The 23,551-nt window shown below is 36.6% G+C and overlaps 1 protein-coding gene across 6 annotated transcripts in view; it reads left to right on the forward strand.

Annotated features, from left to right (window-relative positions):
* Nucleotides 1-23,551, forward strand: part of FOXP1 (forkhead box P1) — a 666,111-nt gene that overhangs the window by 148,634 nt on the left and 493,926 nt on the right. The window contains exon 1 of one of the 6 annotated variants that reach the window (XM_039330817.1): nt 22,945-23,058. The exons of the other annotated variants lie outside the window; for them this stretch is intronic. The gene's annotated coding sequence lies outside the window, so the exon portion shown is untranslated. Of the gene's footprint in view, nt 1-22,944; nt 23,059-23,551 lie in introns of those variants that run through there. 6 annotated transcript variants of the gene reach the window in all.

Consider the following 23,551-nt stretch of genomic DNA (forward strand, 5'->3'; position numbering starts at 1 on the left):
ACCAAAGATGTAACTGCTGGAAAATAGGTTATGTAATAATGATGATGATGATGATGGCAATGATGATAATAATAATAATATTGGAAGGGACCTTGGAGGTCATCTAGTCCAACCTCCTGCTCAGGGAGGAAATCCTATACCATTTCGGACAAATGGCTGTCCAGTCTCTTCTTAAAAACTTCCAGTGTTGGAGCACTCACTGCTTCTGGAGGCAGGTTGTTCCACTGATTAATTGTTCTTTCTCCTTAGTTCTAGGTTGCTTCTCTCTTTGGTTAATTTCCATCTGTTGCTTCTTAGCCTTACCAAAGCATTGTAAAGTTGTATTAACACTTCATGTGATCTTGATTCTATCCCTCTGTTAATGCAGCTTAGCATTGTGTTGGCTTTTTTGGCAACTGCAGAACACCACTGGCTCATATTTAAGTGATTGTCCACTATAACTCCGAGATTCCTCTCACAATTGCTACTATTTGGCAAGGTACCACCTATACTATACCTGTGCATTTGGTTTTTCTTGCCTAAATGTAGAACTTTACTTTTTTCCACTATTGAAGTTCATTTTGTTAGATAGCGCTCGATGTACAAGTCTGTCAAGATCCTTCTGTATCTTAAGCCTATCTTCAGGACTGTTGGCTATTCCTGCCAGCTTGATGTCGTCTGCAAATTTGATGAGTTCCCCATCTATCCCCTCATCTAAATCATTGATGATGTTGAAGAGCACTGGGCCAAAAACAGAGCCCTGGGGCACTCCACTACACACTTCCCTCCACGTAGATGTAGTTCCATTGAGGATCACACACTGAGTGCAGCTGCTCAGCCAGCTACGAATCCATCTGGTAGTGATGATGTCTAACCCACATTTTTCTATCTTATCAAGTAGTAGGTTGTGATCTACTTTATCACATGCCTTGCTGAAGTCCAAGTAAATTATATAAATTATATATGTCTTACAACAAGGGAAAATATGGAATTCCAAGTAACCCATCTGTCTTGAATTTTTTTACTACATATTTTTCACTGGGTTTTATGCCTGAGCAAAGAACTGAGACATTAATTTTGCTTGTTGTTGACCTATGATGGATGGAAGGGCCTCCTTGATCTTTGGAGACTTTTGATATAATTGATTAGGGTATCCTTCTGGACTGAGCCAGGGATTTTGAAGTTGAAGGCATTATTTCCTCCTTCCTCCATGGTTGATACCAACGCTAACTCTGAGAGTCAGATGGAGATATCTAAATTTGATAGGTTGCAATACCCAATAATAGATCTTAGCCCTTGGTTGAGCACTGCCATTGAAATTCTATCCCAAATATTGAAGGCTATAAAGATCGGGATGGAGGAAAATAGGCTTACACTCAATCCTAGGAAGATGAGGAATCTGTGGATTTCGTGGTATCTGAATGAAAAGAGGGCATTTCCATCTTAGATTTTTGATGGGCTTGCACTACCCCAAGAAAACCAGTGTGCAATTTGTGTTCTCTTAAACTTACGTCCCTAGCTCAGACAGCTTTTGCATAAATCCATGTCAGTTGTGACTCTTCTTGGATTGGGGTACCACACTCGTGAATCTAGTTTCCTACTTGAGCTTGTGTACTCCAATATGAATGCAAAGAATCCTAAATTTTTAAAACTTTTTTTAGAGTAATCAAAGACTTACCTATGTTTAGTAAAAAAAAAAAACAAGTCAACAACCCTAATTAATTGTTGGGCTTCTAGTTTAAATTGTACACTCTCACAGTTGCTAGGGAAATTAGCAATTTACTCAAGATTGAGGAAATTATAGCAGACAAGGAATGCAAACTAAAACACTTTCTGAAAGAAAGTTGCCTCAGTGGTTTTGTCAAAATCCAGTCAAGACCAACATCAGGGTTATCAGTCTAGAGATCAGAATTTCAGGATCAGAATCCACACAGATATTGCATAAGAGCTAAAGGTCATATAGTTGATTTCAGTGAGGACTCACGGGTCAGGTTTTGGTTTTGTCTCTTAAACCAAACTGCAGTCAGTTGCCTTTCATTAAGAGATTTACGTCTTTGCTGAGCCTCATAGATTATCTTTGCTGTGTTCTTTGCTTCTACTCACGGTGTGCGGAGGCTGCACAGCTTTACATTGCCCTCATCTATAACTGTTCAGATGGTGCCTGTATTTCATCACCATCATTATAGATTGTATATTACTTCATTAGTATGCATGTGACTAATTTTTATTCATGTATATTCAATTTATATCGGTAATTTTAATTAGATCTTTGCAGTGAGGTCAAGGATCATTCTATATTGAAAATATTCATTTATAAGCAAAACGTTATATGCTGATTTTATTTCAAGATTTTGAGAGAATGAGTTATAGCAGAAAATACTTACCTACTATTATAGTATATTATATGACAAGTCAAAAAATGCTATTTATTTGAAGTATAGCATGTAATTTGGTCAAAGTGTAGTTTAAACATTCCACTACTAGAATCCTACAGAGATTAGAGTTTAGTTCTTGCTCTGAACCTGTTTTGCTTCAGTCATGGTACTTTAGTGGGGCACGTACACAAATGGATTGTTATACAAGATATTTTTTTCTCAAAACAAAAATGATATTTTTAGATATTATCTATCTGCATATAATATTCCAATGCATTTGAGGGGAAGGATTGTAATATCTCAATACAGCAGTTAAAGATACAGGGGGAAAAATAGAAAATCAAAGAGTGATCTGTGTTTATCTTTTTTCTATAGGACTGCTAATGCAGTTTTTCAGAAGTAGAAAATAAACTTTTTAACATCCATGGATAACAGTCTCGTCAAAACAGTATGCCAATTTTGAATTTAACATAGACTTGACAGGAGCCATATCCCCTTTTCTTCATCATGCTGGAGCAGAGCTTTTCCTGCTGCTGAAAACTGTATTTTTGGATAAAAGGATATGTAATGTCTGAGAAAAAAGTGAAATCTTCTGTTAATACTAGAAAAAGGCAATTTAAGTTCAGTAAGCTTAAATTCAAATTTGGCAGAGTATATAAAGATGATGTACATAGTAACTACCAGGATAACAAGTAGAAAAACTCTTTTTGATTTGAATTATGTCATATGTCTTTCTGCTGGACTTCTGACGCATGCTTGGAATGCATCAGACAAATTTCCTTTGGTGCTATTATAGTGAATTTCACTATATGGTTTTGATAATTTATGTCAGTCCCTCTCTGTGCTCCCTCCTCTCGTGTGTGTGTGTGTGTGTGTGTGTGTGTGTGTGTGTGTATCACATATATAGGTATAAAATCAATTCTCAAGGCATTCTAGGCCAATTTTAAAGATGGTATATTAGAACAAGAAATATCATTCATTTTTTTTATTTTACTTTTTTATATATAAGGCTGTGAAGTATCTGTCTAAATAATGATTTGCTTACTTCTTTTTTTAACTTTAATGCCTGTCTATATATATATGTGCATATTGCTTAAGCAATGAAAAAAACCAAGCTTTTTGGTGTAAATCAGAAACTTGCTATTCTTGTTAAACAAAAATAACTGATACTGCATTAGAAATCAGAATAAAACCTAATTGTCGGCGAGGTTTTGTGATCTTTAACAAAATTGCATAAGGACTCAGAATGAGGCATGTGATTAATTATGTTTTTTTCCCCCTTTTGGCATTCTGTTTATGACAATTACATGAGTCTTTATTAACTCTCTCTGGAAGAAAGCATGTTACAGGATGAGAAGAGATTTCCTTCATCTGTTACTCCATAGGTAATTTTTGTGCTTTTTCTAGTATTTAAGTGCCTCTTAACTGCTTACTGTCCATCTGTGTACCATTCATAGCACTATAAACTAGTATATGTAGCATGACCTTGTAACTTTCTTTGTTGGTACATCTGCCAAGACAATATGTTTCCTTTCCTTAAAATGCAAATATGCTACATACTGCAGAGAGCTCCTTAGTCAATAAATAAATTGAGGTTGGAGGGGGAAAGCCCTGTACCTAATACCCATTTAATTTAAATTCATTTTATAAACATAAAGACGCCTTTTAAGAGAAGCTTTAATTCAGACTAGCACCTTGATTTGTGGTTGCCATGGAGAATCAAATCTGTCATTTGACAAGAAAAGTCACCCATTTATGACAGCACTTTATCTTGTCTCTCCAGGGGAAGAAAATGTCAAAAGTGAGAGCAGGAAAAAAAAATAAAACCTTGAAACACCAGAATTTCTTGATTTCATTTTTATTATTCAGCTATCATATCCTTTCTGATAATAGCAACTTGGTGAAAATAAATAATGTTCCTACCGTAAAATCAAATATTTCCTATTGGAATGGACAGGACTCTTTGTGACTGTCAGCGCTGTGAAGTCTGGCAAGAAATAGTGTTATTAGATAAACCCACAGTGCCCAAATCCCATTTTCTTTTCATTACAGTGTCAAAATAATTATACCTGTGTAATTTGGGTAAAAAATTGAAGAATAAGTAAAACGGTCCGTCGAAACAGATTGCTTTAAAGCTATATTATTATGGGGTGGGGTTTTCCGCAGGCTGAAGAAAAAAGAAACTGTTATAAAAAGTATTCAAAATTACATTTAAATAAAGTTGTGTGATTAGCTTTTCATATTACTTGCAGAAACAAGAGAAGGCAAAGGTTGTATTCCGGTTCATACTGTGTATGTATTATATATGGATATTTAGGTCAGGTATACTGCAGACGTGAGTTAAAAGGTAAAGGATTTTCTTTTTTTAACACTTCAGAGATTCTGACCCAAGATTCATCAAAAGAGTTCCAGAGGTATTGAATTAAATGTAATATAATCAAGGACTCTTGAAAAGTGATTGTATTTCGAAAAGCTTAGGAGTAGTAAGAATTGGTAATTCTTGGAATGTGACCAGAAGTTAGAATGGTTTATATCTAATGCCACTATAGAAAAAAAAATCTGCCTTAGGAGCAGAAGTCATATTTTGTCTTTTGCAATGGATCTTAAAATGTTGCATAAGGGTCCCAATTAAAATAACTCAAACTATGTGGCTTTTCTTGAGAGAGTTTCCCTGGCATCTGGCTGTGAATGCATTGTATGTTGATTGTATCTTGCATGAAATGAGAAACTATTATAATATCCTTTAGTAAGGCATTTCATGTAACAAAACAAATTGCAGGAGAACTATTCTTTCAGACTTCTGTCTTCTATCTATCTCTAAACAAGAAATCTGAAGAGAAAATGAATGGGTTAATCTTATTTCTTTTTTTTCCCCCTCTTGTTGAAATTGGCTTAAAGTGTTAGATTCATAGCCAATGCTACTTGGGATCTGCTTCAAGGAAACAGATATCATGATAGTTGCCTTCTTTCTATTAATGTTGATTTAGCACATAACAATCTTTTAGAATTGAAAAAGGACAGAAGGAAGAGGGAAAAAAAGATGAAAGAGTTATAACTTTGAAAACAAAACCTCCAGATATATTTCCACAGATTAACTGTTTTTGTCCTCTTTCTCAAAAAGTTGAGAACCCTTTCTTCCCAAAGATTTAACTTAATTCTTTTCTGTATATTTCATTGTGGTATTGATCATAGAACATTATAGACGTTTCATATAAAATGTAGTATTACAGTAGGATAATTTTTAAACATTTAAAGCTGATAGATGCTATAGTACTCCTTTCTATGTTCCTCACCCAGTTTACTTGTGAATGAGAAGGCTAACATTGCTTGTATTACCAGAACTCTGGGTTTCATGGTGGGGGACAATAGATGTTTCCTAATGGGTTTTGTATATGGCACCAGCTACAAATCTGGGGCTAAAATGGGGGTACAGCCATTTCTATCCAAAAAACTCATATGGCTTCTAAGGATGCTGTTCTGAAGAACCTGTTTGTGAAGATGTGCAGTAGGGATCAGAAGGGACTATTGCTAATATACTGGCCTTCTTGTGACATAGCAGCTTCTCTGCCTGATATTCTGGAGTCTGTAGCTAAGGCCAGTGGCATTCCCCAGGCTTCTGATCCCCAGGGGACCTTACTCTGCTGACTTTAGGTACAGACTTGGGGGCTGCTTGGATGTTCATGACCCAAGCCACCATGACAACCATGAATCTGGTAAAGTTATAGTAGGCCTGATTCATAATTTCTATCTCTGGGAATTAGCAGTGTATTCTGAGTTGGGGGACATTATCACCAGTCCCTTGTCGTGGCACATCATTCTCAATTGGCCTTGGAATTTTCTGAGGCTGCTCCTTGCTCTGAGGAAGTAGGACCCATTTGGTTGGTTTACCGCAAGTGACCGATGGATCCTGTTAATTTCCAGAGGGAGCTTGGGGGTTGTGAGGTAAGGTTCAACTGAAGCCTTAGTTGTTCACTTGGAATGAAGGAGTGCCAGTGGCCTTGGATTGAAACATGTTTGGTATGAATTCTCTGTACTCACAGCTCCTAGAATTTTGGGAGGAAGTGGCATAAGAGATGCCTGGAGGGGAATGAAGAGTGAACAGGACCAAAGGGAGGTAGAGTCTTTCTTACTAGAACTGTGTGGCAATATTGATGGCTAAACATAGATATCTATGGATATTCTCAGTCATCCAGGTCATGGTTGTCCCAAAGGTGCTTTTTCAAGAGGCAACTGGACTTTCTTCGTTTTTCCTTGAAAAGGTTTCCCTTCTCATTCAAGAAGCAGAGAACTGAAGAAACCTCTTGGACGAGAAGCGAAATGTCTTCAAGGAAAAACAAAGAAAGTCCAGTTGCCTTTTGAAAAAGCACCTTCGGGCAAAACATAGATATTTTTCCACCTAATGTCAGGGACAAAAGACCAGATCTCTGTCCTGTAAGTATGTGAAGGTTCAATTTAACTGATTTATTGCCAAAAGTCTGTGCACAGTAATCTTCCCAACCAATGATCAGCACCTGGTTATAGTTATAAAAGGGTAACAGCAATCAAGGGAAGGAGGTGGACTTCCTTTGTGGCTAAGTAATAATTCTGCAGAGAATCAGTCAGTAGCCCTGCTTAAAATAATGCAGTGTTTACAGGACCACAGTGATGATTATTCTAACCATTTCCCAGATAAAAGTGCTTGGATTTGCTCAGAGTTGGATTCAAGCTGTACGGATTCTGTGGTGGTCTGTACAGATCCTATGGAGGTATCCAAAATATGAACTTGCCTACTTATGTGGGAATAATTTGAACCTGTTGGTCTTTATGAAGTGGTCTGGGGTTTTGAAACAGTAAATTGGCCACATGTCTTTTAAATCATTTCTGGAAACCTTGCCAGAAAACTGCAGGGATGTGTCCAAAATGTCTCCAAAAATCAGACATGATTGAAAAGATGGAAAAATAAATAATATGATAATTCACCCAGTAGCATTGTATAGCACTGAATGCTGGCCAAAAGTGCTGACCTATGGAAATGCACGTGCTGTGTTGTTCATTAGGCATTTCCCTTCTTGACCATGTTAGCAATGATATAGTCTGGCAGCAGCTGGACCTTGCACTAGTAACAGAAAATGTGGAAAAATATGGCATGACCATATTCTATGAGCAGTACCCCACACCATTGCCTGGAACGCCTACCATTTTAACCTTGATGGCAAATGCCTGTATGAAGACCAAAACAAATGTGGCAGGACACAATTAACCTAGGCATGAAAAGCATGCAGTTCTACCCAGCTGCTGCATTTGATCACATGAAATACGTTGATCCAAAAAGCAGAGTCCGCTCCTGTGGGAAAAGACTAGGATAAAGATTTATTTTTTATTTTGTTCACTCTGGGATCATTTTTTGTCTCTCAAGAGGACATATCAGGACATATTCAGTTTCTCACTTTAGATGTTCTTTGTGTCTTCTACTTCTCAAACTTGTGTATAGTAATTTTTATTAATTAATGTTATATCTGTTCCGGAGTACCATTGAAGTTTCAACACGTGGAACTTATCCATTTTTAGTCCTGTACATAGAGACCATGAGTTAATGAGTAAGCAGTATGATTGAGTAGAGGTTTGGTCCTTGTTTCCCAAAGTCCTAGGTAACATTTATTTGATTGGCCTTCCTTGTACTTGCTGCGACATATAATCATTTATATGTTTATGATTAGTTATAAGGGCATTTCAGATTCTAACATTAACCACATCATTTTCACGTGTATGATGATTATCTCAATTTATGGCTTTCCATATTTTTTTTTTGAAATATTCTTTTATTTATCTATGCTAGAAACAATACTTGATAAGCAAATGGAAAAGCTTCCTTATTGTTTGTGTATAGGAAAACATGGTTTACATAGCAGCATCTCTCCAAACCTAAATTTTAGCTGATATTGCCAGGGCTCCTGCTGAGCAAATATGTCAAACATAAATTAATGTGGGAAATAAAATAACGTATTTGTTTTATTTGTCAGCATTTCAGTAGCATTGCAATAGTTGAGCAATTCACAACATCTGTGGACTTGGAACACTTGTGCCCATCATACACTTAGGAGAATTGTGACGTGTCATTGTGAGATAATCTGTCTGTGGCTAGAAATTGAACAAATCTCTGGTGTCCCAATCCGTCGTCTAACCACAGCACGTTCTTTTGGTTCAAATGAGATTGCTAGAAAACCTTGTGATCTTTCCTTTCCTTAAGCTGCTGTTTACAAATCTGGTCAGCAAGAAAATGAATATTTTTAACAAAAAACCCTTTTATCATCTTTGAAAGGTTGACATTATTTTTATTCTTTACTTAGTTTACTTAACTAAGACAATTCACTTTTATTCTTATAGTGACATCATTGCACCTGAAACTTTATATGGTCTCAACATTAAAAGAGGTCCTTATTCCAAGGAGTCCAGGGTATAAAATCTAGCACTGGCCAAAGGAAACAAGAAAGTCAGAAGTGAGGACTCATTCAGATTCATCCTATACAAGTAGTCCTCAGGTTACGACCACAATTGAGCCCCACATTTCTGTTGTTAAGTGAGACATTTGTTAAATGAGTTTTGCCCGATTTTACAATATTTCTTGTAACAATTGTTAACTGAATCACTGAAGTTACTTGGTTAGTAACCCAGTTGTTAAGTGAATCTGGCTTCCCCATTGACTTGGCTTGTCAGAAGATTGCAAAAAGGGATCACATGACCCCAGGACACAGCAACCATTATAAATATGAACCAGTTACAGGAATTTGAATTTTGATCACATGACCATGGGGATGCTGCAAAATTTGTAACTGTGAAAATTGGTCATGAGTCACTTTATTCAGTGCCGTTGTAACTTTGAATGGTCAGAAAATGAATTGTTGGAAGTCAAGGACTATCTGTATAAGTGGCAACACACTGGACATATGCAAGATATGCCTAAAATTTTTTGAGAAAGCACTTTGAAATGAGCAATAAAGTAGTTGTTAAGAATTGAGAATGCAGCAGTCTAAATAGTCTCTTGATTTTATTATATATATATTATTTTGCCACACACACACACAAACTAGACTAATGTTTCTCTGTCATATGTGTGTATATGTGGATATATGCAAAATATTTTTTTGAAAGCTGAATGCAATGAAATTTCATTTTAATGTGTGCTGATTAGTGTACATTTAAAGTGCCAATAAAGTTTCTGCTCTGCTCTGTTCTGCTCTGCTCCATTCTATTCTATTCTAGTCTATTCTAGTCTAGTCTAGTTTAGTCTATAGCTGCATGGTTTCCCTCCTCACCTCTTTACCAAAACTTTTCCATTTATTACTGATTGGCAATTTTAATGTGACAGAAGAGGAAAATTATTAAATAATTGATGGGTAATTATATTAGATACAATCAATTAATTCAGCTTTATTCAAATTAAAATTAAATTTCAATCAAATTTGGGATTTGTCCTGGTTCCACCTACTTCTTAGTCCTGCATCCTATTCAGCTGTTGCAGTGTCCCTTCTGGTACATTACTCAAATGAAGACTGCAGCTCTTAGTTCAAAAATGATCGCCTATACATGCTTTAGACTTTAGAGTATATAGAGCACTGGCACTTTTAACTTGGAACTGGCTTTCTAAACTCACTTCACGCAGTCTGATGGATGTATGGAAGCTTCAAAAAAAGATAGAAAATGGACATCTTTTTCTTCACAATCTCTTAAGCATTCAACTGGGAAATCTGATGGGCAGTTGTGCATGCAATTGCTTGTACTGTGCGCAATTACTGTTCTCTGCATAATCTGGAATTTATTAGGATCTCATACTGCACAGAAAACTGAATTTATGCTTAAACAGATGTGAGTACAGCTCGCTTTCAGACCTATTGGCTATATGCCAGAAACTTAGTGGAAGAGCATGCACAGCCCTGCTCTCTATCCAGTCTCAAGCTCTCCATGGGTTTAGATCAACACCTAAAGAGAACTGTGGTAAATAACAATTTGTGAGTCATTAAATGCACAAAAAAGACAACTAGAAATCTAAAAGGATTTGAAGCAAGTTTTGAAAGTACGCAGAAAGACACAAATCAAGAATTCAAAATGATGTAGAAGTAGATAGATGTGAAAATGTTTTTTATCCTTTCTTGTAATATTAGGAAAAACCTAATAAAGATGAATGTTCAGAGATTCAGAATTAATGGGAAAAAAAATCACACAAGGTATATTGGAACTATGCAGTTTATTTCCATGGAATGCAGATATGTGCATAACTGGATAGCTTTAAAAGGGAATTGTAGAAATGCAGCGACTAGGATGGTCTTGATTGTTGATTTCAGCCATCATTGTTGATTTCAGCCATCACTTGCTTATCAGCTTCCCATAGTTAATATGTATGAACATAGAATGCTAGTTTAGATAGGCATTTTGTCTGAGTCAGCCAACTAGTCTGTTGTTCCAATCCCAGTTAATATTTCCAGATGGTGGTTGCTAGAAGGCAGAAGAATCCATCTGTGTTCACTTTTCTGGCTGTGAGGATGACAGAAGGACTTGGAATTTGGGACACAGAAAGTTTATATGGCAGATTTGACCCAATTAGCAAGGGAGTTGCTGAAGGGGTGAGGGCGATTTGGAAAAAAAATATGCATTATGTAGGACTTTGGAATTTCTACCCCCTCTAGGGAAGTCAAGGGCTATTTTGTTTACTTGCTTTTACCTGGCCTGCTGTCATTTAGTATATGTTTGTTCATAGAAAAGGTCAGATGTGCTGCCAAAGCCTGGGGTAGTGATAGTTTAAGGAGCATCAACTTTGCCTAGTGGCATTGAATTTAAACGTCAGCATCCATGTGCACACTAGTTCTTGCTAGGGGAATTTAGCAGCTTATATTGTGCAGAGTTTTGGATTTAAAGGGACATCCAGAGATAAAGGTGGGAACTCATGCAGCCCTCTGTGAAACTTGCTTAAATAGCTACATTTTCCCAGGATCAAGCTGCCGTGTGATCCAAGGGAAATATACATTGCGTTTAAGAGCACCTTTTGAACTTTTTCCTCTTCGAATCAGAAGTTTTCCATAGCATTTATGTTTGAATGCTTAGTCTACTTTGCTGAAGTATATGTGTACATATGCATGTGTGTTAGCTTTGCGTAGAGTATCTAATACTTATAAAACATATTCCTATTTAATGTAACCAGTTATTAACCCATTTCCCTGATGCTGATGTATATTGCTTTCTCACAGTTGTGATTTTAGCATAGGGAGGGGGAACCTCTTGACACATTCTTTAATTCAAGACCCCTATAAGTGTCAGATAAAAATACTTTCCCTATTGATGTTATCTCTTTTACCTACTACCTAGTGCTGGGTAAGAGTTTTAAACTGCTGGATTTTGAATTACCCATTATTCATCTGATTAAATTGTATTTAATTAGCTTTGTGTTTAATCCTTTTGTTTCAGGAAAAGATTATAAGGAGGGAATTAGATTTTTTGTAAAAAAAAAAAAAAGCTTCTGCTTAAATGGAACTTTTTTATTTAAACAGATATAAAAATTCCATGAGATTCTTGTTTTTTCAAAAATGCCAGTCTTTTATCTTTTCCTTGCAAGGTTTTCGAAGACTATAAAGTGTGTGTTTTGTTTCGTTTTGTATCCGGTGGCCACATGCTTAACACTGAACACATCTGAGTTGCGTTTCATAGAACTTTCACAATCCTTTTATAAGGGGACTGATCTGTTAACCTCATCCTCTTTAGATCTGGGAGGCAGGATGTTCTCCCATACCATAAATGCTCACACTTTTCCTTTCCAGAGCAGTCAGCGAGTGATTTTAAGCCTGGTGGGCAATAGTTGTGTCCATGCGTAATACAGACAACCCACAGTTCCAAGCAGCAATATGCAATTTTGAACTTCGCTCATTGAACTGTAATAAAACAATATAAGCATTGCTTGGGGGAAAGAGTGGATGCAGTTATCCTCACGCCAGACTCGAGCATATGAAAGCAGTGCTTGGTGACAAGAGGATTTTGAGATTTGGTTTTGATTGAATTGCAGAACTGAACGGCCAGGAATGTCACTGGAAGACTAAATGCCATAAAGTTTTATTCATGTGAGGATTTCCAATATATTCTTTGAAAAAGTGTCATGGGACATGAAATAGAAGTATCCCTAACTTGAAAATGAGGCTAGATAGATAATAATAGTTGCTTTACTGCATATTAGCTTGTGCAAAGGGGGAAAGGGAGAGAAGTACTTTGGACAATTGTTTGATAGCCAACACTATAATTCACACAGTATTTTTTTCCCCCGTGAGCATTCTTTTAAGATTCCACATTTAGGAAAAAAAAGTGTTATCGATAATATTTTGAGAGCTCTATTCGAATATAATTTCTCATTGTTTTTTTAAAAAAACCCACAAAGTATACGTTTGTCAGACAGTAAAAAGTATTACATTAAGGAAAAAAAGAAAAGAGCTGAATATGCCTTTACATACCATAATATAGTGTCTTATTTCGTAGCTCAGTAATGCAGACATAATTAGAGATAAACCTGCAAAGCATAACTAATGTTCCACATTTGTTTAATATCAGAGATAGCTCCATCTTCTTGCAATAAACATCGTACAGGTAGTCCTCAACTTATAGTATTCCTTTAGTGAACATTCGAAGTTACAATGGCAATGAAAAAAGTGAATTATGACTGTTTTTCACACAACTGTTGCAGCAGCCTCATAGTTATGTGCCATGTATTTATGTCATGCATTCCTCTTTTGCAACCTTCTGATAAACAAAGTCAGTAGAGAAGCGGGATTCACTTTACAAATGTGTTACTAACTTAGCAACTGCAGTAATTTATTTGTCAACTGTGCAAGAAGGGTTGTAAAATCAAGCAAAACTCACTTAACATCTGTCTTGTTTAGCACTGGAAATTTTGAGCTCAATTGTGGTTGTAGTTGAAGAACTATCTATCATGCAAAAGATTGTGGTGCAGATGTGTATGTGAGTGAATACGAGAAGGTGTCCTGTAATAGTAAGAAGTATAACTATAAAATGTACTTGATTAAAGCATATAAAATTAACAGATTGTGCAGATCTATCTATCTTTCATGTTTTATTTCATTCTTTAAGACACATTTAGCTTATAATTGTGATATGTGCAATTACTCTGTTGCTTTAAGACACGGACTCAGTGTATTCTTTCTTCCTCATAGAAGTAGCAAACATGAAAACAATTAAATTATGTCTTCATTTAACATATAGCACAACTAACATTTATTGTCTTTAAAGTTAATAACATAGATTGCCATGCTATATTTTGTGTGATGAAGTGTGAATATATTTAGCTTTTATTTATTTGTAGTAGTTCTTTGTGATTGAAAAAGATGGATTACTCACTACATGGGTTTAATTATCATTGTGAAAATGTACAGTTGAAAAATGTACAGTTGGTTTGTGAATACAGGGAGAAACAATACAGGGAGAAAAATATTTTCTTTATGACTGGGAACTCTGTGAGGTTTTATAAAACTTTAATATATTTGAATAACTGCTTTTTTCTGTTGTGTTTCATTATACTTTATTATTTACTTGTTTGGGTCTTATTTTTATTTCCAATTTAGACATTATCTATTAAATATCATAAGATATATATGGGCTGGAAATGACATTTTAATCCAAGTTCCCTTCTTAACTGGGAATCCATTTAATATCTTTAACATATGCTTTCCATTGCTAATATGAAAACCTCCAGCAAGAAGAAATTCACCATTGTTCTAGACCAGGGGTAGGCAACCTTGGCTCTTTTATGACTTGTGGACTTCAACTCCCAGAATTGCTGAGCCAGCCGTGCTGGCTCAGGAATTCTGGGAGTTGAAGTTCATAAGTCATAAAAGAGCCAAGGTTGTCTACCCCTGGTCTAGACAAAGTATCCAGTTGCTTCTAGCGATGTTGGGTGTGCCTTTGTGGCTGAACAGAAATGGATAATCGGTCCTTAGTGCACATATTCTAGGTTAGGGATGGTGAACCTTCTTGACTTGGCATATCAAAACTTCGGAAAATCCAAATTCCACTCTGCTAGTGTGTCACTACCCCTCCCCCAAACCAAAGATAAGCAATTTTCTATCTCCACCCATCTCCTAGATCATCCTGATTGCAGCACTCAGTGGCAGAGCTGAGGCTGGGCCTTGATTTCATCCCTTGTGCTACTGCTTCCAAAAAGACCACCTTGAGCCTTGGGAATGGCACAATTGTTTCTACAGCCTAGCACTCCCATGATCTGTTGTGTGCCATTTACCTTCGGGTGGTGTTCTCTTTTTGTTGATGGACCCCAGTGGCCCACCTAAGGCTGCTCCAGGTCACACAAGGCCTTCATTCTTGAAATGGCTTCAGAGAATGCTCTTCGGCAGTCTCTGTAGCCTCCAAAAATTGTTTGAAAGTATGACCCATTCTCATGCAATTTTTAGATTGTCTCAAGGCCGTGTGACTTCCTGAGGCTGTGCAAAAGCACACCCTATTCCTGCCTAGGTTTTGCAACCTCCAAAAATAACACCGAATGGGGTATGCTTTCAAAAATAATTATCGGGTTTGTGAATGCTAGCATGTCATAGATTTACCTTCACTGTCCCATGTTCTTGGTACACTTATCCTAGCGATGTGTTTTGGGAATACAATATATTTCTCATGATAGCTTCTCCAGTCAAATAATGGGAAGGGATAAAATATTCAATATCTGTTAGTGTAGTACTTGAAGTAGCATTTTTTAATGAAAGTAAAACGTTTTGTGAGAAAAATCACTATCTAAAAGTTGACATAAATGTGTACTATTGTCAGTAATCAATAATCAATAAATCAGCTCTGGTTAGGTTATCATTCTAATCACTATTCACTATTAATTCAGTTGTAAATGCATGATTGTATAAAATATCTATCCCAAATTCCAAGCTACATCTCTTCTGAGATGGTAATAAGAACATTATTTAATGTCTCCAAATATATATAATAGAATAGCAAATGAGATATGTCTGTGCAAATTCCTTTTATTTAAGAGAGAGTTGAACATATACCGGAACCGCTGGTTCTTATTAGGATGATGGTTAGGAACATCTACATTCTCTACACAAAGCAGTCTCAAGATATCTGGAGGTAAGGCTAGCCTGAACAATAGTAAATGGAATTATAAATGATAGCTGTGTTATTAGAGCATAACATAGTTTTGTTATGCTCTTCAACCCAATTGTGTTATTGAAAATGTTCAGTGCTGTTGGACTAAGTGCAGTGAAAAGTTAGGTCTGGGTTTTTGAGAGGATGTGTTTGAATGGTTTCTGGATAAGAGCTCTGAAGATCATGAGGCAGTATGCACATCTGAAGTTCTGCATCATGTAAGAAATGTAACACTTTGGGAAAAATAATCTTCACCAGAAAGTATAATGTAGCTATAATTTAACCCAGTGGAAACATCTGCTTGGTTAAAATAAAAATTTCAGATGAATTAATTCAGAGTATAAAAAGTCATTTCCAAAACCACTGGGACTTTACGTTTACTATATAAGCACTGTATGAGTAAAATTTCTCAAGTGGCTTTAAATCTGTTCAAGCTGATTTCTGAACTTGGTTTGTTACGTCTGAGAACCATTACTTAACAGTTTATAGTAATTTCTTTTCCAGTCATGATCACCCATTAACAATAATATTAAACTATGCATATTCATTTCCAGTTGAGAAAGCTGGATTTAGCTTCATCTCTTATGAAAGTTGGGATTTAAGGAAGTTTTATTTCAAATTAGTGGGTTAATGCAGGGCCAAATTATCTACTCTACCTTTATTGATAGATCCTGGGTTGATACCTATTTTATTTTATTATGGATTTATATTTGCTTTGTCATATAGAACACATTGTATGGTTGTTATACTTAGTTTGTCTTAGTGTTAGCATTTGTCATTGATTGTTCAATTAAGAATTTATTTTTATTGAATTGAATGTTGCAGCTATTGTGTTTTTCTGGTGTGCACAGTGCCTTGGTAAAGCATATGATAATTATCGGCATATTTGGTAGACTAGGCCAGGGCTTTTCAACCTTTTCACAGATTGTACTACTTTTAGGACTTGACAATATTCGAGTACCACCAGTGCTTAGCAAAGTGTCAGAAACTTGATGACTTAAAAAAAAGGGGGTTTGGGCTTTACTGGTTAGATTCATTTCTTGTTATAGAAATGGCTAGTTTATAATATGGAAAAGTAAAACATTGAGGTTCAATGTTAATGCTTCCTTCTACTGCAACAGAGGAAATCAGAAATCAATGCCTTTTCTTTTATTTTTCCCTTCTCCCCCTCACTTTTCCCTTTTTCTCTCATCCTTTGCTCGCAAAAGCCCCTCGCTCTCTCTCACTCTTTCACTCACATTTTGCTCGCAAAAGCCTCTCGCTCACTCTCGCTCTTTCACTCACTAACTTTGTTTGCAAAAGCCCCCCCTCTCTCTTGCTTTTACTCACTTACACTTTGCTCCCAAAAGCCTCTCTCTCTCACACACACACACTTTGCTCTCTCTCTCTCTCTCTCTCTCTCTCTCTCTTTCACCCACTCACACTTTGCTCGCAAAAGCCTCTCGCTCGCTCTCTCCTCACCGCTTCACTAACAAAAGCCTCTTCTCTTTTCTCTCTTTCTCCATATGTTTTTTTTCTCTCCATCTCCTGCCAAAACTTGCTCCTGTTATAGCTTCTCCTCTCTCTGCCCTCCTCCTCCTTTTCTCTTCCGGATGCTCCAGAAGCTCCAATCAGCATGCAGCCGCACACACAGATCCTGAGGCTTCTGCCGAGCCCTGCAGCTCCAGCTGATCTCCTCCAGGCCTGTGTGCTGCCGCTTTAGCTCGATCTCCCCCCCCCCCCCCGCTATACTTGGCTAGGGGGTCGCATACCACCTGCCAGGTGCTAAAGTATCTATGAGTACTACCAGTTGGAAAGCCCTGGACTAGGCCATCATTTTAATGCAAAAAAGGTTTTCTCATTATTTCTAACAGCTGTGGGCTGCAAAAATTTGCAGAACCACTAGATGGCAAAAAAATTGCCCTCTTTGCTGCCATCTGCTATTTATTCAGTTTTTTGCAATCAAGATTTGTTGGGCCACAGCTTCCAGAAATTGCTTCCTTTTGTTGTCATTTTTATTTCATGCTATGCCATTTTTTTTTCTCTTTTATTACTTCCTACTTCATAAAACATTTCTAATAAGTTAAGGAAGATTCAAGTATAGCCACATGAGGGGTATTGCATATCAGTTATTTCTGATGTTGATAAATCTTCTTTTTTCAGTTGCCCTTGTGAGAAAATAAGTAAAGAAGAAGGGAAAATGACAGAGGAGAAGAGAAACTGAATTTCTTAGGAATTGATGTTCTGCCAAAATGTTGCAAACTGCTCTGAGCACATACATCTTTTTGTTACTTTGCTGAAAAATACCTTTATTGATCAGTGGTCTTTTGTAGTTTTGTAGTTTAAACCTATGGACAGGTATTTTCATCAAATAATTAAAATACAAAGTCAAAAAGGATTTGGTGAGCGGTGACCTCCCCAACCCCAGGTAGACTGTGTTTCTTAATTTATTACATCCTTATCAGATTGGTTTTCAAAGATCTTTAACTATGACCACAGCTTTGTAAATGCTTAATGGGAAGTGTAGAATTGCAAAACTCTTACACTGGGCTTGGGAGTGTACATGAGCTTCCCAACCTTTTAGCTTTATATGACTTTTTCATTAATATGAACATATTAATATCTTTTTTAGTTATTTGCTAGCTATAGAACTAGTTCAGGATAAAGTAAGCTTTCATCCACTATCCACTTCAGGGCAACTATTAATAAAGGTAACAAGTTCTGAAGACATAACAAAATTTGTGAGAAACTAGATTGTGATATCCTCATGCTTGAAGGAAGTTGGATGTCTGCAAAGTTTAAAACAAACAAATGTCTGCTTGATTGTTCTTCCTTCCTTCACCAGCATCCATCATGCTCGATGATTGCTCAGCCTAAGGAAATCTATATTTTAAGATAAACCATTAATGTATAGATGGCCTTGAAATTCTTGAATCACAGTTTATTGGGAGAAAACAGTCAACTTTTCCTAGCATATGTGTAGCAAGCCTTTTCTTAACTTGCAGTATCACATCCTTACTCTATGGTTTTTTAAAAATTATATAACATATCTTGACTGTAAAATCCGGAGGACTACTGGATAGAAGCAAAGGATTAGAATTTTATATATTTCTTTGATATCTAATGATCCTCCAAACTTTTATAGTCAAGGCCTAATCTGTCCATGAGCCATGGTGGAATAATGGTTAGAATGCAGTAGTGCAGTAGTGCAGGCTAACTCTGCCCTCTGCCAGGAATTTGATCCTGATTGGCTCAAGGTTGACTCTGCCTTCCATCCTTCAGAGATCAGTAAAATGAGAACCCAAATTTTGGGGGCCATAGGCTGACTCTGTAAACTGCTTAGAGAGTTGTAAAGCACTATAAAGCAGTATATAAGTCTAAGTGTTATTGCTATTGCTGGCATATCTATTGAACTAATAGTTTAACTCTGTACTGGAAAAATAGAGAGTGGAATACAGTGGATGATCCAAGAGGAAATAAGCAGTCTTGTTTACTATTGCTTGGCTGTGTGTGTGTTATTTTAATTATTTGAGCTGCCCAGAGTCATCAATGTGAAATGAGCAACTATGTAAATCAAATTAACAAATAAATAAATGTAATGTTATGGAATGAGCTCAGCCATCTGTTATATTCTAATTTCCTTGTATGACAACTTTGTACAAGAACTCACTACAACACAATGTATTCAAGATGTGTTGGGCTTCAGTTTCTAAAGTCTCCAAGTTTGCCCTTGCCTGTGTTGGCTGAAGTTTATAGGAATTGAAGATTAACACATTAGGGAGAGCAACAGGCTTATGAGAAATTGCTTTAAATCATTGTACTTCGTTATTGCTATGTGATAAACTATGGTTGCAGCTTGTTTTACAAACTGAGACAATTTTTATTTACCGCTACACATCTTAAATTCTGAACTATTGCAGTAGTACTGAGAAAATTCTCTAATGCTTGGTATAAGCCACCACTTCTGTGATAGTGGAGCAAAGTGCCTTGCATATGGGAGATTGAATCCAAGATGTTAGTGTGTGTGTGTGTGTATGTGTGTGTGTGTGTGTGTGTGTGTGTGAGAGAGAGAGAGAGAGAGAGAGAGAGAGAGAGAGAGAGAGAGAGAATGAATATTGAAAGAGTATATGAAAGCAACCCCTTTGCTTTTTCTAATGTTTTTATTACACCAATAATGATTACCAGGATGAAGATATCATAGTGATTTAAAGTTGCTTGTACAGGATTTGCTGAATGATTAAAATCAAGGGAGAGAGATTCAACAGAAAATCTGCTGATTGTAATTGTTAGGAACTTCCACTATTATTTTCCCAAGAGACAAAAGCAAAAAAACAAAACAAAAAACCCACTAGCTTTAGATCACACTTTTTCAAACCAGTCTCATAGAAAATGAGCCATTTTTAGAAGATGTAGCTGCCAGGATATCAAGTCATATCTTTAGAGCAAATTGTGAGAACATGATTTCACAGAAGCCTTGAAGACATCTAAGCTTATTCATAATAAGTTCCCATGTGCAATGCATCATTTTCTTTTTATTAATTAAATTGCTCCTTTTTGTGCTTGGATATAGCTGTCGGGAGGGGACTCTGTGCATCAGAGTGTGCCCCACCCACCCCACCCTCTTTTAGGATATGTCTGCCAAGGCTGTTTCTCACCACCCCAGGGCAGGGACTCGACTGTGCTATAACATCCTGCATGAATTATGTTTATGAGAAGTTACACCTACAACAAACATCCTGCTTTCAACATACTGTCTGTTTTTTCCTCTTGTTGTTACACACATGTCATAGCTTTCAATGCACAACTTTCACTATTTATTTGGATAAGTACAGTATGTAAAGACCCACGATACTTTCTGTAAGCCCAGAGAAGCCTCCCTTTGTCTAGTAATAACTTGTTTCCAGCATAGCACTATCGATGTGGTATCTTTGATCTGCCTAAAATTCTCATTTTAGACTTTAATCATCTTTTTTCCCCTTTTCACCTTAATGTTTCTTTTCTATTTTTAACACTGCAGGGTATTATCTTAAATGTGGAGTGATAGGTGGCCAAACCTCTCCAGCAGTTTGCAGTTTGGCATCTCTGTCTGCAAGCGACAATAGTTTTTTAAATCTAGTTGCTTATCTAAGAGAGGAAGAGGGAGGAAAGGAGGAAGAAGGTCTTTTACAGCTTTCGTAGCACAGTTTGTGGGATTGCCCATCATAATACAATTATGAAGGTTAACAGGAAAAAAATGGGTCCAGGAGTGATTCCAGGCAGCTGGCAGTCCCAAAGAATTGAAGCACACCGCCAAAGAAAACTGCAGGAAAAAGCAAATTAAACCTCATATCTGCCATCTCACTCGCTTTTCTCTGCTATCCTGTTTGGACTTGAAAGGTGATTGGAGCCAGGGCAATGACAGTTGACGGAAGTGCTGCAAGGAGAGAATATTTATTTACAATGAATCGTGGTGATGCTTGTTCAGGATGCGGTTTTACGCAGGATGTGCTGTCCCCCACCCCAAGTTTTGATCATTTCACTGAAAAAAAAAGAGAGAAGAAAAAGAAAGGAAACAAAGAACATTGTTTGAGGCCACTGGTTATGCTTGAGAGAAATGTTATGTAACAGCTATACTTGGGACCCTGAATTAATGTGTCATTATAGGATCTTCCTAGTAACTGCCAGATAAAAAGTCTCCTCCAGATGCATTCAAAGAGAGACCCTCTAAAAGGGGGAAGTGGGTTAGGTATGTATCTTGCAAATTATAGCTGATATAGATCAGTTAGAGATTTGCCCGAAATATTGCCAGTTGTGTCTTTTCGTAATTTCCCTTTATCTCTGCAAATATGTTTGGTGTACAGACTTGCAAAGTGTTCAAAGTTTCTCTCACTTTGTGAGTAGGAATCTGGAGTTTCAGAAGGCTTTTTGGATTAGATCATTAACTGGTTGTGCTTATGTTAGAATGAATATGTTCTTTAAGGTATTAACTTTCAGTCTTAGTAAATAAATCTTTTTTTAGGAATGCATATCTTTATGGCTAAAATGTAACGTTCTTAATGATATTGAACTGATTCTTTGTGAGTCATCAAGTGTGATTCTTAAACACACATACACAAACACACACATACAAGAATTAATATGCCTATAGTTTCTAAATTCTAGTTTATAATTGATCAGACTGTCAAAATTGATATTTAAATAAAAAACAGAATCAAATCATTGGGACCAGTCCTTGACTTATGACTACAGTTGGGACTGGGTGTTCATTAAACAAAGCAGTCCTTAGTTGCACCTGATTTTATTACCTCTTGATGTGGCTGCTGATCGAAATCACTGTGATGGTTAAGTGAATTGCATGATTGTTAAGTGAACCAGCTTCCTCCATTGACTTTGCTTTTTGGAAGCCATCTGGGAAAGTTGCAAACAGACACAGGAATCTTGCAGTCATTGTAAATATATGCTGGTTGCCCAGTACCTGAATTTTGATCATGGGGATGCTGCGATAGTTTTAAGTGTGAGGTCTGGTAGTAATTCACTTTTTTCAGCTCCTTCAAATGGTTGCTAAATGAAACGGTCATAAATAGAAGACTACCCACATTATAATTTGCAGTGTTCTTAGCTTACGTTTGTGATGCAATTAATTCAGTGTTTAGCATATTCAAAGATTCAGATGCTTAAACGAAGATGTTGCGTTGGCCTAATTTTGCAAAACATGAAATTACAGGCTGATTGCATAGCAGATCAGTCAGTTTTGGGAAAAATGTTAGACTTACAGACAATTTTCATTGCTTTCAACACTTTAGCCCTTGTTTGGAAAAGTTCAGTCTAACACCATTTACTTAGTTTCAATAAACATTTGTCAAAATAAGTGGTTTGAAGAAAGAACAGAATCCTAGGCAAATTTACGGCAAGAACAGAGAATTCTTTGATATCCCAGTGGCTGTCACAGGAAGGAAATAATTGTTACCAAGGTTACTATAGGATAGGCCAGGGGTAGGCAACCTTGGCTCTTTTATGACTCGTGGACGTCAACTCCCAGAATTCCTGAGCCAGCATGGCTGGCTCAGGAAGTCTGGAAGTTGAAGTCCACGAGTCATAAAAGAGCCAAGGTTGCCTACCCCTGGCCTTTTAGTGCTCTTCTTCCTCTTCCTTTCCCTTTCTTCTTTTCTCCCAAGGCCAAGTGTATAATCAGAGGCAAGTTGAGGATAAAGTCATGGACATTAAATGTTGAATTATTAGTAGGAAGCTCACTAATCCATGAAAGGACCGTCTGAATGATATTTTAGGGAATGACTTGTAAACTTAATGGAGAATACTGCTGTTACAAATTTGGCTGAGCCAAATTGCTAGAATTCTGTGGTCACTACATATTTGATAAATGCACTAACAGTTCATTACCATGTGCAAGTCAAGTTGCTGCATGTTGCTTTCAATACTCTAAATGACTTAGGACACTAGTATTTAGGACCCCAACTATTTGAAGGAAGATCTTCTCTTTCAGAAGGGCTGTGATGCTGCTTTTACACATGCCATTGAGAACAAGTGGTGGTAAACTACAAGAGAGTTTTACTCGTGACAGCCTTCCTGCAGCCATAATGGTGCTATTATTATTTAAGTAAGTATAACATATTTTATCTAATGTATTCTACACATTCTTTGAATCTTTCTTTATATAACTATTTCAGTTTCACGATTGAAGCATCAGTGAATGAAACAACACAATTATAGGACATACCATTATTTGATAGAGTAAGGTACGGCTCTTGGTGAAAAATAGACAAAAAAGAAAAGAAAATAAGATGTGGAAATTGTTTAGAATGAAAAAAAAACAGTTATGTTATAATTTCTGTATTGTCAAGCCTACATTACAGACAAACCATAGAAGCAAGAACCACAAGGATTTAATTAACCACAAGGATTTATATGTAAGGACTCATTCTTGCTGGTAGTTAGAATCTTTAATATTATTATTTGCAAACAAAATGAAGGTTTCCTATTTAGAATAATAAGCTGTCAGGTTAGTAAAACAGCGATATCAGAACTGATTTTAGGTTAATAGGTTAATCACTACTCAAATTCTTTTAGCCTGGTACAGATGCATTTCTCTT

Source organism: Crotalus tigris, unplaced genomic scaffold, assembly GCF_016545835.1.
Source record: "Crotalus tigris isolate CLP2741 ecotype Arizona unplaced genomic scaffold, ASM1654583v1 scf7180000024432.2438137, whole genome shotgun sequence".
Taxonomy (NCBI): domain Eukaryota; kingdom Metazoa; phylum Chordata; class Lepidosauria; order Squamata; family Viperidae; genus Crotalus; species Crotalus tigris.